General features: G+C 44.2%; 1 pseudogene across 1 annotated transcript; it reads right to left on the reverse strand.

Moving 5' to 3' along the window:
* Nucleotides 1-7842: 7842 nt before the first annotated feature.
* On the reverse strand, nt 7843-18238 carry LOC143508729 (uncharacterized; annotated as a pseudogene). Its single transcript, XR_013129438.1, has 6 exons — nt 18189-18238; nt 17981-18028; nt 10193-10767; nt 9953-9985; nt 9645-9731; nt 7843-9555 (listed from the first exon to the last, which is right to left on the reverse strand). The product of XR_013129438.1 is annotated as an uncharacterized LOC143508729 (transcript).
* Nucleotides 18239-18569: the final 331 nt, after the last annotated feature.

Below are 18569 nucleotides of genomic sequence, written 5' to 3' on the forward strand. Positions count from 1 at the left end.
ATGAACTGTGAAATTTGAGGCTGTTGTTCATTAATGCAGGTTTTGTTCATTTGATATTCTTCATATCTGAAAAAGATTAACCAAATATCATATAGTAAATATATTAGATGTGATTAGGGAGCATATTGATTAATATGCTAAATAATAAAATTCCGTTACATGCTGAATGATTTTCTTATTAACTGTGAAAACCTACAAGTACTGTGCAGCAAACAGGGCAAATAACTTACAGTAATCTCTAATAGATATGTACTAAATGCAGTATGGGCAAATGAATGTGACATTATACCACAGTTTAGAGCAAAAAAAATCAATGTTTATGTGACGGGCAGGGGTGAGCAACTAAAAAGGAAGCGATCACGCCAAGTCTCAGGGTAATAGGATGGTTTAATAGAAAGTGTGCAAACCAAAAACCCGTGCATGTTCCAAATGTAGGAAATAATAACCAGCAGTCAACTGGTACAAAAGACAAGACATATATAGACGAACAAACGACCCTCAGGTGAGACGGATCACGGGTCCCGCCCACCTGAGGGACGAACATCACGTGACCAAAAACAGGACCGCTGCCGCTGTAACCGGGGGCGACCGGCAGGGGGCCCCCCCACAACGTGACAGTTTATGAAAAAAAAAAATAGGAAAGGCTTGCTCATTAGGGATCTGGACCCATACGATTGTAAAGCTGCTTTGTGACAACGTGTGTTGTGAAAAGCGCTATATAAATAAATTTGACTTTGAAAGGACTAGAATATCATATGGTTTGTTGGTGATGGGGCTGTTTCAGTGTGCTCTGAGACAGATTTATTTCTATAAACAGTCTAATAAAGTACACTAGATCATTGTTTCTCAACCCTGGCCCTGAAGGCCCACTGGGCCCTGCACTTTTTATTGTTTTCCCTTCTCCCAATACACCTGATCGAACTAATCTCCTCATTACCAGCCCAATACTGAGTTTAAATAGGTGTTGAAGCAGAAAAAAACACAAATGTGCAGGGCAGTGGGCCTTGAAGGCCAAGTTAGACAAACACTGCACTATATGGAAGTATTAGTACACATTACACCTACATGAGTTATACAGACGTCACTATTAGGCGGACCGCGGTCCGGATCCGGACCCAGATGTTGTCCAATTGTTGTCCAATGTGGACACAAACCGATAAACTACTTGAGTGTTTCGGTTCGCTTGAGTGAGATGTCGTTGCAATTGTCGTCGTCACCTACCCCCCCCCCCCCCCCCCCCTCCGTTTGCCACAGTGAGAGTTCTCATCCATCTCATCCATCAGTTCGCCTCAGTGACTTTCGCCTCTCCGTCCGTATCCCCCCCCCCCCGGTCCCCGGTATCCGCTTTTGAATTATCGTTGGTGCGGACCGCTGACACAAGTCAAGTTGCTCGTGTGTACCCTTAATTTTTAGTTAATTTTCGACCCCTGAGTTATCACATCCCAACCAAGCTAACCGTTATAGCATTATATTAAATATACATAGTATACTTACTTTTGTTTGTGCAGCCTCAAATGGCGAACGAAGTTTGAAGTGGTTGAATCTCCATCTTTTATCTTTACTCCACATGTCTTGCATGTCGCATTTCTTGTTTTATTCAAAACGGTATAATCTTTATAGTTGAACTGGATAATTTTGGGGAGCATGTTTCTTGACCTCTCTGCCCAAATACAACACTCCCCCTCCCCCTCCGATTGGCTGCAGAACTTCACCTGTAGCTATGGATAAACTGAGCTGAGCAGTTCACATTTTACAGCACCGTTTAACCCTTATATCGTGTTGGGGTCAATTTTGACCCGTTTTCAAAGTTCAGGTGTGTAAAAAGTACTGTTTGCTTTTTTGTATTGGAATACAATACAGCTTACACACACAAACAATTGTTCTGGGCATTGTTCTGGGCATTGTTCTGGGCATTGTTCTGGTCATTGTTCTGGTCACTGTTATGGGCATTGTTATGGGCATTGTTATGGGCATTGCTCTGGTAATTGTTATGGGCATTGTTATGGGCATTGTTATGGTCATTGTTCTGGTCATTGTTCTTGTCATTGTTATGGGCATTGTTCTGGGCATTGTTCTGGTCATTGTTCTGGTAATTGTTCTGGTAATTGTTCTGGGCATTGTTATGGTAATTTTATGGTCATTGTTCTGGTAATTGTTATGGGCATTGTTCTGGGCATTGTTCTGGTCATTGTTCTGGTAATTGTTCTGGTAATTGTTCTGGGCATTGTTATGATCATTGTTCTGGGCATTGTTCTGGTAATTGTTATGGGCATTGTTCTGGGCATTGTTATGGTTTTACAGGGTTCAATCTATAGTTTAATTTTCAAATTTGCACTTGATAAGTCTGTATAAAAAGTAGTGGATGAATGACAGGCTAGGGTTTGACACACGCAACCCCCCGCACCCCCCGGCCTGGGCAAAGATCGGCACACATGGAGCCAAAAAAATGAAACCCTGAAATTGAAAACTGTGGTTACATGGATTTAAACACATACTAAGTTAGCTATGAGGTGAGAAACAAGAATTTTCAGGCCAATTTAATTCGGGTCCGTGATGACCCGAGACACCAAGAACTGTTTACCCCGTCTAACATAAGATAAGGGTTAATACAAAATGATTCAGTTATGTGATTCTATATTACTTATTTATTATGTTAAAATAAGGATTTCAAGTCTTAAAGCTCAAGTCCGATTCCAAGTCTAAGTCAGTAAAGGTAAAGTCTAAGTCAAGTCGCAAGTCTTCAGTGATGTTGTTGAGTCAAGTCACAAGTCATCAGTTTAGTGACTCGAGTCGGGCTCGAGTCCAAGTCATGTGACTCAAGTCCACACGTCTGCAAAATACTAATCATAAAATACTGAATACGGCCCTTCAGAATAGTACAGTAAGTTATGGTATAGTATAGTATAAGTACAGTATAGTTTGAATCCAGCAAAGGTTAAAAATAGCTGCTGTCACTCTGGGGAAAGTTGGTCTCGGTTGCCCGGTGGTTAATGAAGTTACATAGCCAGCTCAGGCGTCTGATAACTGCTGGACAGAACACCCCCTCGGCTCCGTCCCCACTACGTTTCTCCATCATTTTCCGCCGTGCCCGGACGTAGCGGTCTCGGATTTGTTTCCATTTTAGTTTACACGTTTCCACATCGACTTTCAAAACAGTGCTTATCTCTCGCCAGCTGTTCTGACAAGCATATTTGTCACTGTGCAGCAGCGAGGACACATCATACAGATGTGGATAGCTCCGGACGTGGTCACAACTGCTCCTCAAAACTTTCCGCCATTTTGATGCTGGTTAGCGGCTACACTGCACCTCGCGTACGCGTCGCGTTAACTTTTGGAGGACGTGCAAGACCTACGCGCCAAACCGACGCAGGATACGCGAAGCAGCCATGATCGAACGCGAACGCTTAGTTAACAGCAAGTATATCTCTAGCTTAACATCTGTACGCAGCATTTCAGTGCATAGTTTTGCATACGATTTCATATGCATGGGGAATGAGACCGGGTTGGTGTGACTGCTGTCATGGCTTCCGCTAAAGGACTTTATTTTAAAGTTAAAGAAATTGCCCCAGAAGCAGTGTTTGTGAACGGCTATGCACATAGATTAAACTTGGTGTTAAACTGGTGCACAATTCATGCCTCGGTCCAGTGTTTTTTGCAACTTTCTATGGGTTTGTCACATTTATTGTTAAACCCACATTTTCTGTTAAAGGACGGCCTTTCCTAAGTATTCAGGAAGTTCCCTGAAACTCTGATACACAGTGGAGCTTCACATAATGGATATTAAGCACTATGACCAACATGTATCATAGGCTCCTGCAGACTTTTGAAAGGATATGTTTTGATTCCTGAGGAGATATTCCAACATTTGATAAAACGTTATGGCAGTTTCTGTGATATAGGGATACTGAAATCTGAGTGAAGCAGTGAATAAAACAACGTATTAATATTTTACATATATTTACATTGTTTTAAGATTGTCATTATAAACTTGATAGTTTAACAAGGTTCTCGACATTAAATTTCAAAAGAGGTCATTTTAATGTTTATGCTGTGTGGTTTAACTCAGTTGAGAATGATTCTTCATTGGTTCATAAGTTTGTTAATTGTTTGGAGTATGCGCTACTTTGAAGTTATCCAAAGTAGACATATTTGTGTGCACGCTGTTCTGTGTGACTAGGGGTGTGTGTGCGCTGTTCTGTGTGACTAGGGTTGTGTGTGACTAGGGTGTGTGTGTGTGTGTGTGTCGCGGGTAGTGGACGGGAGCTTTCCCTACAGTGTGAGTCAAGGTTTGAGGGGGGCGGGGTCAATTAATCACTTTTCCTCAGAAAATAAACTCTCCATCATCGTTCCACGATGCCATGTGACCAGATTTTTCTATTTTGTCCTAAATGTAGGAGGCGTTTTTTCTGGCTTTCACCGGAATGTTTCGGAATGTTTTTACCATTTCGTCCTCGGTCGCTCGTAGATCTACCGGTTGATCTTCAGGCGCCTGAAAACACGGACAATATAGGAACTGCAGATTTTAAATAAAATGGAGTTTATTCTTCTTTAATAATGCAGGTTTATTCCGCGGGCTGGACTGAACCCCTGGCGGGCCGTATGTTTGACACCCCTGGTGTAACGTTTCTCGCGCTGCGTAGCGAGGAGACGGACACAAGTGCTGAGAGGAGCGAGATTTATTCAGGGGAATACCGTAATCGTCATCCGAAAGCCAGGCAGGGTCGACAACAGGAGGGCAGTCCGAAAAGCACGCATACACTGGCATATTGAACACAAGGAAACACAACCAGGGAGGGAGACACAGAGCACAAGGAAATAAACGGGCGAAATACAAAACACGAAAGCACGGGGTCAGGTACACGAACTAACAGCAGACAATAATCAAAGAGTCACAACAAAATACCGGACGAAGGACAAGGGAGACTCAGGGGCTTATATGCACGGACATTAAACAAGGGGCAGGTGACGGTAATAACAAGGGGCGTGGGAACAAACGAGGTAATCACAGAGACAAACGAGCGGGGCGGAGTAAACAGGTACGGAACACAGACACGAGGGGTTCGGAGCGACAGCTAACGGAGGGGGGCACGGTCATACGTGACAGTACTCCCCCTCAAGGCGTGCCACTCCGGGGCACGCAAGGGCAGACAGGGCAGGGGACCACGGGACACAGGACAGACCGGAGGAACAGACCAGGACAAAACAGGACGAGGGACCTGGGGCATGGCAGGGACTGGAGACAGGGGAGCAGAGACTGGCCAGGAGCCGGGTAGGGACTGGGCAGGACAGGGGACACAATGAGATCCGACAGGGCCAGGGCGAGGAATAGGGGCTGGGCCAGACGAGACAGGACTGGGGACAGACACGGGAGCGGGGCCAGGGGACAGGGCGGAGGCAAACACAGAGGCAAAGACACCATGAACAACGGAGACAGGTACTGGCACAAGGTGGGTGACAACTTGGGGAACAGACATGGGGACAGGGACAGAGAGGACGCCACGGGAAACCGACACGGGAACAGGAACACAGACCTTGACAGACACAACCACGGGGACAGGGACCAAAACAAAACCAGGGATGGGACCAGGGAGCAAGGGGAACACGGGCAACGGAACATAGGAGGCACAGGGCGGAGCAGGGGGAACACAAAGTCCATGCCCAACAAGGGGCAGCACAGTCTCAAGGGGAACAGGCAGGGTCCGCTGGCGGGCAGCGGGAACAGGCGGGGTCCGCTGGCGGGCAGCGGGAACAGGCGGGGTCCGCTGGCGGGCAGCGGGAACAGGCGGGGTCCGCTGGCGGGCAGCGGGAACAGGCGGAGTCCGCTGGCGGGCAGCGGGAACAGGCGGAGTCCGCTGGCGGGCAGCGGGAACAGCAGCCGGCGCGGGCGACCTCTCCAGGGTCGCGGGGACAGCAGCCGGCGCGGGCGACCTCTCCAGGGTCGCGGGGACAGCAGCCGGCGTGGACCGCCTACGGGCAGCGGGAACGGGAACTGGCGTGGACTGCCGACGGGCAGCGGGAATGGGAACTGGCGTGGGTGACCTCCTCAGGATCGCGGGAACAGGCCGCAGAGGTGACATGACGTCCTCGGGGGGCGGAGTCGCCGCACTGACGTCCTCGGGGGGCGGAGTCGCCGCTCTGACGTCCTCGGGGGGCGGAGTCGCCGCTCTGACGTCCTCGGGGGGCGGAGCCGCCGCTCTGACGTCCTCGGGGGGCGGAGCCGCCGCTCTGACGTCCTCGGGGGGCGGAGTCGCCGCTCTGACGTCCTCGGGGGGCGGAGTCGCCGCTCTGACGTCCTCGGGGGGCGGAGCCGCCGCTCTGACGTCCTCGGGGGTTTCAGCCTGCCACTCCTTAGCTGAGTGGCTTGTACGACCCCCCAAAAAATTCTTGGGGAGCCTATGGGGCGTGGTTTCCGGGGTCGGCGGAGGGAAGTCCTCATCCTCTGGGTCCTGGGTGAGCCTGGCAGAACACACAGACACACAAGCTCCTCGGCTGCTCTCTCTGCTGCGGCTCCGCCTCCCTTGAGGCGCCGGGAGCTCGCGGTGGTCAGAGAGAGTCAACCGAGGGTTAAGCGAAAACTTGTCTGTGCGCTCAGACCGTCTGCCCGCCGCTTGCACTACAGGGGTTTTTTCCCCATCGTGTTCGCAAAACCGGGCAGACACATAGCGCTCAGATGGAGTCTCGTCGCGAAAGCCAGTAGAAAGAGACTGCGCTTTCTTTGGTCGGCGACGAGACTTCCTTGTACCCGCAGCGCCAGGGGTATTCCTGTCTCTGGTTTGTTCGCACTGAAATACCGGAGAGTCTAACCGGATTAAACCAGCCGACATCCATTCACAGTGTTTGAACTCACCAGAGTCTCGCTCTCTCGCTGTGTCCTTGATAGGTCCGGTATTATGTAACGTTTCTCGCGCTGCGTAGCGAGGAGACGGACACAAGTGCTGAGAGGAGCGAGATTTATTCAGGGGAATACCGTAATCGTCATCCGAAAGCCAGGCAGGGTCGACAACAGGAGGGCAGTCCGAAAAGCACGCATACACTGGCATATTGAACACAAGGAAACACAACCAGGGAGGGAGACACAGAGCACAAGGAAATAAACGGGCGAAATACAAAACACGAAAGCACGGGGTCAGGTACACGAACTAACAGCAGACAATAATCAAAGAGTCACAACAAAATACCGGACGAAGGACAAGGGAGACTCAGGGGCTTATATGCACGGACATTAAACAAGGGGCAGGTGACGGTAATAACAAGGGGCGTGGGAACAAACGAGGTAATCACAGAGACAAACGAGCGGGGCGGAGTAAACAGGTACGGAACACAGACACGAGGGGTTCGGAGCGACAGCTAACGGAGGGGGGCACGGTCATACGTGACACCTGGTTTATTGTTTGCACCCGTCTCTTGTTGGTTTGCACCCCTTATAAGCCCACAGGTACCTGCCTTTCTGTTTATATTTTGTACTCCTGTGTCATGTATAAGAAAGGTAACTTACATACTACATACGGTCTATAAACTACTTAAAGTTTAATCCATTGCCTTGATTTGGCACAATTTCTGTGGAAGCTGTAGGCTGCCTGAGGTATTCTAGATTAATTTCTTCATCACTCAGATTTTGAATTTGTTGTATTTTGTAGAAAAAGAGTCCTGCTAAGATTTTTTGTTAATGTATAGGTATGCTAATGCACATATAAAAACAAAAAAAAATTACCTTCCAAAGTGGATATATCCACACATAAATGGTATAAAAAGATGTAAATCTCTGCACGAGTACAAGGATTGAAAAGAAAAACACTTTATTACACCTTCACCTTCAGCCTGTATTTTTGTCTTTTTCTTCACAACACCCTTAACCAAAACTACTAGAACATCACGTCAGTTCTGAAACCTTGAATAGGAACTAAAATATAACGCTATAAAATTCAAGATTCAAAATTTAACACAATTCAAGAGCAAATTACTAAATGAGATAGAAATATGAGTGGAAATATAAAATCTCTTGTACAAATGCCTGATTATGTTTAATTAAGATGCTTTTCTAAGAATTTTCAGTTCTTAGAAATTATGGTGAGGGACTTGCCAGCCAGGGGAAATTCATTCCAAAAACAAGAATCTTGATGTTGGTTTTCCACAGAATCTTGAAAGACGGTGGATTACATATGAATATCAAAGGGCTTGATGTACAAATAAGGTTTTAACTATTTCCATAATGCAGGAAGGAGCACATACATTTTTGGGCTTACAGGCAAAAAGATGGCAAGATCTCTGTGAGAATTAGTTGTTCTGGAGATGTGTAGCAGCTCAGTTTTGCTGAGACTAATGGTGCATACAAAGCCTGCTAAGGATTTTCTGGAACGTTCTTCTGGAATGCTGGTAGATTGTAGATAGCAGAAATTAAAGATTCGAATAAATGAATTAAGATTAATCCCAGAATCCTACTAGTTTTGATGACAGAATACATAATTGATACTGCCAAAGCAAGTAATTCACACACTCACAAACATCTCTTTCCAACACTTATCAAATACTTTGACTAGAGCTCTGTTCTCTGCTTTGTGATCATTTTGGGTTGAGATATTTGTTTAAGCACAAAATGGCTGCTCTAGAATGTTTTGACTCTTGTAGAAATTACATTTCCCTTCACAAAGACACTTATAGATCTTCTCCCATGCCTCCACTTCTGATCGCCACAGAGCTGATCTAGAGCGGATGAGCTGAGAGGTTTCATTTTTCTTTCCTTTGGCCAGGCTAATGCTTTCTTTACAGATAAACAGGGCATCAACACCAATGAATAAGGCATTGAGTCCAATGAAACCAGCCCTGGCTGACTTTGACAGGGCCAGTGGAGTGCCCTTGGCCAGCTGCCCGATATCAGGCAGGTCTGCAGCGAGACTGGGGATGCTCCGAGCTGTCTTAGCCTCCTGAAGCCCTAAATTGACTGCAGTAATAACCACTTCCTCACTCCCAAGGATCTTCACAGCTGATGCCCCATCTACAATGGCATCAATACCTTTGGCTACTCCTCCAGTTCTTGCTATGAGTTTTGCTGTATTGGCCATAGGGTTAGGGTTAGGTATAGGGTTAGTCTTTTGAGGGCTCTGTCCAGACTCTGTCTTGAGAGGACCCTCTCTGTTAGCTACTTGTTCCATATAAGCTAGAACCTTCTGCACATCCTCCATGAACCTGTTAAAGATGTTGGTGGCATTTTTGCCATGGCGATTGTTTACTGCTATTTCAGTAATGCCTGTGACTAAACTGTTAACACCACTCGTGACTCCCAATCCAACCCCTGTCAGTGTGAGGGCCAGGGACACTCCTGCAGTGACAGGGGCCAGAGCCAAGCCTACGATGGACAAGACACCTCCTGCGATGCCAACTGAACTTCCAGCCACAGTGGAGATGCTGGACCCCTTCTTCATCTTATCCAGCTAAACTGCAGCCTCCTCTAAATCAGACAGGAACTCATCCATTCTGGAGCCACACTCACTGAATAAGTCAATGAAGCTCTTGGCCCCACCACCAAAGAGGAACGTCATCCTGAATGACTCATCCATCCTGAAAAGGTCAGTAGGTAACAAAACAACCATCAATGCACCATAAATGCTCAAGAGGTCAAAATGTTTATACAAGAGAAAACATTTTACCTGATATTGGTTAGAGGTTTAATGTGGTCATACAATTTAGACTCTGCATTCAATATTAATTCCAGTGAAAGTTTGGGATTTTTCCAGCTGAAATGTAATATACTGCATATATAATTTCATTGTCAAGATATAAGCAAAGTAAAATGAATGTTTGATTACCAAAGTTTAGCCTTAATAAGAATCTTACTATTTTGTTAGTATGTAGAGATATATAGAGATATAGAGTAATAATTTCAGAAAGACTTAAAATATTCCTTCGGTTATTTTTTGATTATTCATAGAGAAAAATATGCCTGTATAATGCTTACTCGAGATAACCTCCAGAAAACACACACTTTGATCTGCAGAGAAGAAAACACAGTTCCCTAAAATCACTGGGAGAAACTTTACTAAAACCCTAATGCAATCCATCTATCAAAACTTTTTCTCCAGCAAATAATATTAATTGCTATTTAGGCTAAATATAAAAGGTGCACATTCTGTCAGCTTTCTAGAACAGGTAACACCCCAATACTGTATACGGCATAGCAACAGAACTGAGATCTTACTTCTTCTCCATTCTCTCACACAGCTGTTGTACTTGTCCAGCTGGAAGGCCAAGACCTCCACATTGGAGAGGCTGGGCATGAAAAAAGCTCTTGCATCTCTCTTGAAGTGGATGAGGAGTGGAGACACAACTCTGGTTGTGGAGATCAGTGATCGGACAGCTGCAGCACTTACCCCTCTTGGTAGAATGTTTTCACTCATAAACACAAACAGTGAGGTGACTGCTAGCCTCTCCACTGCGTCCAAGAAGTGTTGGAGTTTCTCCAGTCCATTCAGAGTTTCATTCAGGACTGACTCCAGCTCTTTCTCCAGTTTCTCTCTCCTGGAGTCTGCTGTCACCTGGGTCATCCCACTCCACAGATACTCACCAAAAGCCTTGACCCTTATCTTTGCCGTCTTTACATGGTCAAACTTCAGAGAGATTTTCTCTGCCCGGTCTTTGATGTCTCTCATCATTTCTAGCTCTGACTCCCTCTGAAGAGTCCATTTTGGCTCTCTGTCACAGAATTTCCTCACTGTTTCAATGTCTCTGAAGGTGTCTGAGATGTAATCTTCTAGTAGTTGCTTTATTTGTTCTCTGTGCCAAAAAGGGTGTTATAATAAGACATATTTTTCATACACAGTCCTACATGTTCAAGAAATCAAATTGGTGAAATTGCAACTCTGTATCTTAATATTTAATATTCAAAATTGTGATTGTAATTTCTGAATATTTTAAAATGTTTATTCTCTCATTTGTAATTCAAAGCATGTCTTGTGTCTGTTTCCTGAGTGAGCATTATTGGGACAAAAGTCATTTTGTGTCTTCAAAAAATTATTACACAAGTTTCAAATGGCTAATGAATTGGCACCATTTCGCAATTCCATCAACATCATTTTTTAAATCTTTGCTGAAAATATTGGCATCCGCTATATTCATTAACATTTGTAAATAGAGATACATGAATACCGATACTGGTATCAGCCCGATACCATGTCCATTTACCCGTACTCGTAATCGCAAAAGAGGCTCCGATACCAACATGCGATACCTTGCTTCCAGTGGACGTTATGCTAATGAGCAGACAACTCAACACGTCGGCGATCTGGAATTATTTCACAATTTGTGATGACAACTGTTAAGGATAATATGTGTGAAAGCATGCTAAGATATATTTAAACCACAATACTCGAGTATTATGTAATCTTTATAAGTTGATTAGCCTTAAAGTATCAAATATTAATTACTTTATGTTTACATTACATTATTGATCAAGTTGTTTGTTATTAAGAATGTCTGTGTAAGTGCTGGTGTGCCTTTACCAAAACTATGAGTGTTTGCAGTTTGCTAAAATTGGGATGTGAAAACAGGAGTCCTCTCTGACCCGATTAGGTAAGGTCAAGCGGGAGACCATGCTTCCAGAATAAGGGAAACAGCTGTAGGTTTTGACATGATAGATGTTCACCTCCTATCTTTACCTGAGAAGGGGGATGCCATAGGAGCGTATATAATGAGGGAGAAGCAGACAGATGTCAGAGCTACACTCTGGATGACATGACTAGCGTGTCTCTTCTGTGTACTCTCAGGGTACCCTTTTTAATATTCCATTATTATTGCTTGATTGTATTAGCTTTAATAAATAATTAAAAGACACAAGACTGGTGACGTTCTTATTTGCATTAAACGGACGTGCTGTGCTAAGAGAGTGGTAGCACAACACAACCCAAGCAAAGCAGACTGCAAACTGTGTTCTAATAAAATATCAAGATGAGGTACTTCTGCATCATCCTACAACACGAGTAACCTGATAAAACATCTTAAAATGAAACGCAAAACTCAACATGATGAGTTCACTGCTAACAGAACATGGCATCAACCAACACTGCAGCAAACGCTAGCTAGCTGCGTGGCACACATTGTCACTGAAAGCAAAAACAGGCTCACAGCTAAACATGCAGAGATCCTACTTTTCCTGAAGAACCTGCCACTTACAGATGTAAAAAAAGATTAGCTTTTGGTAAAATACTGTAAAAACACTGAAAAATTCGTTTTGTGTTGACATGGTGATTAGTGATTGTGTAGGTAAAAAATGTTCATGTTCATATAAATTATAGGCCATGCACTGTTTTATGTTGGTTTTGTATTGATTTCATTGCACTATTTTACATTAATAACTAGGGGTGCATTAACCGTCAGAGTGCATTGCGCATATCGACGTTCATAGGGACTAGGGGGTATAGTCGACTATAGTCGAATCAGCGACTATTGCAGGTCACCCCTATTAATAACTAAACTATTACATAATGCTCCTGACTGCTTAATTCTATGTAAGTATCGGTATTGGCAAGTACAAAAATACACATACTTACTACTACATACATAGTAGTAAAAAAATGGTATTCATGCATCCCTATTTGTAAACAAATAAAATAAAGAAATGAAAATATTTAAAAGTGGGCCATTTCGAACTATGTATGCATATGTGTGTTTGTATTTAGGGAAAACAACAATGAAAGTAGAAACTGCTAAAACAAGCTGTAACGTGCAAGAACTAGGAGAAGGACACAAATGCTGCTGAGAGTCAGATTTATTAGTAGGAGGGGGAGTTTCCTCCTGTCTCCTACTTAGATTGGCTCGAATCGCTCTTGAACGGCGAGGCATTACATTCACATAAACACTCAGAGCTTTCAGACACCGAAACTCTGTGAATGTAACAGTAAAACTCTTAGCGTGTATACTAGTACACAGATTAATCAGGTAATACCTCTCAGGCACAGCAGAAAATACACATATGACGAACAGGTTCTTATACAACCAACAGACAAACAAAACATACTCTAGATGAAATATACAATAAACCAAAACACCGCCAAATAGACCTTACAAAAGAGACTAACCGTACTGACTAACACTCGAAGGACCATAACGAGCGAACTCAATAATGATCACAACACCCAACATGGGACGATCTATAAAGCAACACAAAACAAACCTGATACTATCAACCAAACACTGAACACGCAATATTCACAGTTTAAATACCAAGGACAGGTCCAAATATCAAAACACGGGGAACAGAACATACGAACACTAGCAACAGTACACACCAGAATGACTCACAAGGAAGGACTGGGCACACGGGAATATAAACCAAACAAATCAGGACATTAAACGTAAACAGCTGATTGAGACTAATAATGGGCGGTAGGATCAGGGGGCGTGACAGAAGAACACTGCGGAGTTGCAACGCAGGTTGGGGCGGAGCAAACGTTACAGTACCCCCCACAAAAGCGTGCCACACTGGGGCACGCAAGAAAACGCCCCCCCCCAGAGAACATCGAACCACCGAAGACCAATTACACTAAACCAAGGCAGGCACAAAACAGGCCGCCAACACCAAAACAAACCCAACACACCTCAAACCACTAAGGGCAACAACCAGAGAAAAATGGAGGGCAGACAGAACCAAAACCAGAAGAGTCAGCCAAAAGTAGAAACCACGACACAGGACGTACGAACCGAGATTCAACCTTAGGGGACTGGACAGGGACAGAGCTAGGGGGACCGACCACCGACGGAAACACCGTGTGAGAAGTTGGATCAGGTTGGGGAACAGAACCTGACGAAGGGCTGGACAAGCCCGAACTAGAACCAGACCAAAGGGGACAGGTAGAGCACACAGGATCCAAAACCTCAGGGGACTGGGCCGATGCAGACTTAGACACGGAAGAACAATCATGAACAGATGAAGAAAAAACAGAGACGATAATTTCAAAAATAACAGAAACATGGACAGGAACAAACCGAGTAACAATATGAGGAACTGACATAGGAACGGGGACACAAATTACAGAACCAAACACAACCACAGGTACTGACACTTGAACTTTTACATACTCATAAACAACAACTGGAACCAACAAAAACCCAGGAATAGAACACGGTAACATAGGCAACGTGGGCAAGATCAAAGAACAGGTATTCGGAGAAACAAAACCAGTCCGAAGGTCAGGTGCACAGGCAGGCAAAGCAGTCCCTGCAGGTCCCACACAGACATGAGAAGCTGGAACGGGTCCCAAACAGGCCTCAGGAAGAGACTCCGGTCCCTGATGGGCCTCCGACTCACCAACAGGCTGAAGGTCCTAGGCAGGTATAGAGGTAGACCAGAAGCCACTCGGGGTCGGCGTGGCGACGGCGGCAGCCGGGGTGCCGCTGGAGAGCACGGCAGCCGGGGTGACGCTGGAGAGCGCGGCAGCCGGGGTGACGCTGGAGAGCGCGGCAGCCGGGGTGACGCTGGAGAGCGCGGCAGCAGCAGCTGCCTTCAGGGTCACAGGAGACGTGGAAGACCCGCCATGAGTCACAGGAGACGTGGAAGACCCGCCATGAGTCACAGGAGACGTGGAAGACCCGCCATGAGTCACAGGAGACGTGGAAGACCCGCCGTGGTTCACGGGAGACGTGGGTGAGTTGGCCAACGGGGAGACACTAGAGGAAGTAACAGACGAGGAAGCGCCTACAAGCGCGGAAGACGAAGAAGTCCCGGAGACCAGTTCCATGGTCAACAGAGCCATCACAGAGTCTAGCTGATCAGGCAGTAAGGCAGCCTTGGAACTAGGTTTACTTGCCAAAGGAAAGTCTTTGGAATCAGACAGGGGAATAGGGGGAGCGGTTGGAGTAGGGCTGCATAACCCTCGTCTCCACCCTACGTACTGGATCGGGTCATCACCCTTAGACTGGAAAGACTTTCGGCAACACATGAGGCTACTTTCTCTTCTCCTCTCCTTTAGGGGCAAAGGTGTACAAGGGACTGCCCTGGGTTTTATCCCTTCACCACGGACAGCTGGCACAGATCCAGCACCCAAAAACCGGTCTTTCAGAAACCGAAAGAACCCATCTACCATCAACGCCTCCTTTCCTCGATTGGCTAAAACGATATCCGCCCAGTCTCAAGCATTTCCTCTCAGAAATGACCTCACAAAAAGGACAAGAACGTCATCCGGCGGTCTCGGACACGTCAAATTTTGCAAATAGATCTCGCATTGCATTATAAAGACGTTAATCTGACCGCTCTCGCCGCTAAAGATACTGGGGCATGCCATTACTGAGGGAAGCACGACAGGTTTACCCAGAGGATCTAATATTAATAATTCCGACTGCAATGCGTCTAATCGGTCTGTAAAAGACATTTTCTCATCAACTAAGTCGGTCTTACCCTGATACAATATGTCCGGGCTCGAGTCCTTCAACGGAGTGGCTACCAAAAGAGCGTTATGTATTTCTCCCTCCACAACCGTAGGACTAACGTTAGACTCTCGCGCTGTGTCCGAAAATGGTGAGTCATTCTGTAACGTGCAAGAACTAGGAGAAGGACACAAATGCTGCTGAGAGTCAGATTTATTAGTAGGAGGGGGAGTTTCCTCCTGTCTCCTACTTAGATTGGCTGGAATCACTCTTGAACGGCGAGGCATTACATTCACATAAACACTCAGAGCTTTCAGACACCGAAACTCTGTGAATGTAACAGTAAAACTCTTAGCTTGTATACTAGTACACAGATTAATCAGGTAACACCTCTCAGGCACAGCAGAAAATACACATATGACGAACAGGGACTTATACAACCAACAGACAAACAAAACACACTCTAGATGAAATATACAATAAACCGAAACACCGCCAAATAGACCTTACAAAAGAGACTAACCGTACTGACTAACACTCGAAGGACCATAACGAGCGAACTCAATAATGATCACAACACCCAACATGGGACGATCTATAAAGCAACACAAAACAAACCTGATACTATCAACCAAACACTGAACACGCAATATTCACAGTTTAAATACCAAGGACAGGTCCAAATATCAAAACACGGGGAACAGAACATACGAACACTAGCAACAGTACACACCAGAATGACTCACAAGGAAGGACTGGGCACACGGGAATATAAACCAAACAAATCAGGACATTAAACGTAAACAGCTGATTGAGACTAATAATGGGCGGTAGGATCAGGGGGCGTGACAGAAGAACACTGCGGAGATGCAACTAAAACCAAAACTAAGGAAAACAGATCTCACCCAGGTTGGGGCGGAGCAGACATTACACAAGCACATCTTGACAATGCTGAACACATTGATTAGATCATGCTACAGCATCATGAATTTACTGAAATTTGAACTTTGTCCTAGCTATGTTAAAACCGTTGTTCACACAAGGAATCCCAGAAATGTAATAGTTTTTCGGGGTAAAATGGTTTCCTATTCTTTCTAAACACATGATTTATGTGTTCAGTATTGACAAGATAAAGTGCAAAGTGTTTTCTGTTATTAGTTTAAGGTTGTGTTTCTCCACTGTTGTGGCTTGTTTGAAGTTGGAAGTTGAAATAGTAATTCCAAATGTTTTTTAAGTTTACATGCATGTCACCAATAATGATGCATGAGCTAAAAAAAACACAAAAATTCAACCCTGTGGCCTAGTCTAACATAGTATATTGCTTTATTTGAGGAAATGTTATGCTGTGCTAAATGTCAGAAATTATTTTTGTGGAATATTTAATATTTAATAATATTTAATATTTTGTGTGATATTTCATGTCAAGATAGGCTCCTCTCGTTTTTTTTGTAGTGTAGTGGCTGGTACTCATGGCTACAGCGAATCCCCAACAGACAAGCTGTAAGGCAAGCAGAGGGATCTAGCCCTTTAAGGGGTGAAACCGAAAGTTTATAGTGCGTGTTCACTGTTAGCAAGCTTGCCTGACTGCATTCTCACTTGCATTCTGTTAATAAAGTTTACCTCCTCGGGATTGTATTTTGATTGACATTCATGGTAGCCAATCTGCAATCCGCTCAACAAATTACGTTCGCCAACCCCCAAACTTATTTATTTATCCATTTTTATTTTTTGCAACTGTTATTAAGGAGACATTATATATATATATATATATATATATATATATATATATATATATATATATATATATATATATATATATATATATAATATATATGAAATTTCTGAAATCTTGAAAAATGGCTCATATCTTTGAGATAGGTTTTCTTAATACAGAGGGTACTGTCACGTAGGGCTACGCCCCCTCTCCTAGCTGTCACTTCAGTTTCCCTGTTTTCTCGTGGTGTGTTGTTCCTTGCCTGTTAGTCCCGCCCTGCTTGTCTGTTGCCCTGGTTTCCCATTGTCTGTCACGTCCTTTGTGTATGTGTGTGTGTGTGTGGCATGCCGTGCGTTCACCGAATACCCCTTCTGCTACACAAACCCCCCACATACACATTGTTATGGTACAATAAACCAAATAAATCATACTATAAATCACAGTATGATTTCAAAATACAATATATATATTGTTCTTCTATACACACACACACACACACACACACTACCAGTCAACATACATACATATGGACATACATTTCAGAAGTACATAGACATAAATACATTTAAGAAACGTCGGTGAAGGTAATCTTTGAGTAATCAGAGAAAGAATTAGAAATAGTTTCACTTTCTTCCTAATCCTTGTACAGATCTAATCTGATCAGCAGCTATGGGAAATATTTTGGGTTGGTTTTGGATCATTTACTTATGGTATGTATTCAGTATTGACAAGAAAAAATACCAAATGTTTTCTGTTGTGTTTCTGCTGTTGTGACTTGCTTGACAAATTATGATGTTTATGATGGTTACCTACACTACAGCACCTTCTGTGAAATGGATAACATGTCCAGTTCCAGTTAAGGAGATGTAATGGCAAGACACCACTTTTTGCTTACTTGTAACTTAAACTACTAACCTGTTTTTGGAATCCATTTGAATGAAAGCTGCAGACCAGGCTGAACCGCTAACATTGATAAGAAATAAATGTAATGCCGAAACGTAAATCAACATTTAATATATGTTTGCTAGTTTCAGTTACAATAGTAGGATGTTTTTAAAAGCTGCAAAGTAGTCTTTAGAAACTGTTTTAAACAAAGCTGCTATAAAAGAGTGTCTATACTCACTACGCACTGGGACCAATAGAGATTAACTGAACTGTCCTTGGATGCTCCGGTGAGCCACAGAACGAATGACTTAAAAATGTTAACACCTGTTAAGTTTCACTTTCTCCTTTATATTGCTTCCTAGCCCCGCCTGAAGACCAGTTTGCGGTGACCAATACGTGTTTAATTCAGGTAGAAACGGGTGGTTCTGTTATGTATGTCTTACACACATTTGATGTTAATTATTTTTTGCCATACTTTCATGAGTCACGCTCCGCCTCTGATTCCTCCTTTGGGCTTGTTTCAAAATCATAATTTGTGCACAAGTTTAGACATAGTTTTGGTTGTTTTGTGCTCTCCATTTAAGATAACATGCCCACAGATTGCCAAATCGGATACTGG

Source organism: Brachyhypopomus gauderio, chromosome 2 (genome assembly GCF_052324685.1).
Source record: "Brachyhypopomus gauderio isolate BG-103 chromosome 2, BGAUD_0.2, whole genome shotgun sequence".
Taxonomy (NCBI): domain Eukaryota; kingdom Metazoa; phylum Chordata; class Actinopteri; order Gymnotiformes; family Hypopomidae; genus Brachyhypopomus; species Brachyhypopomus gauderio.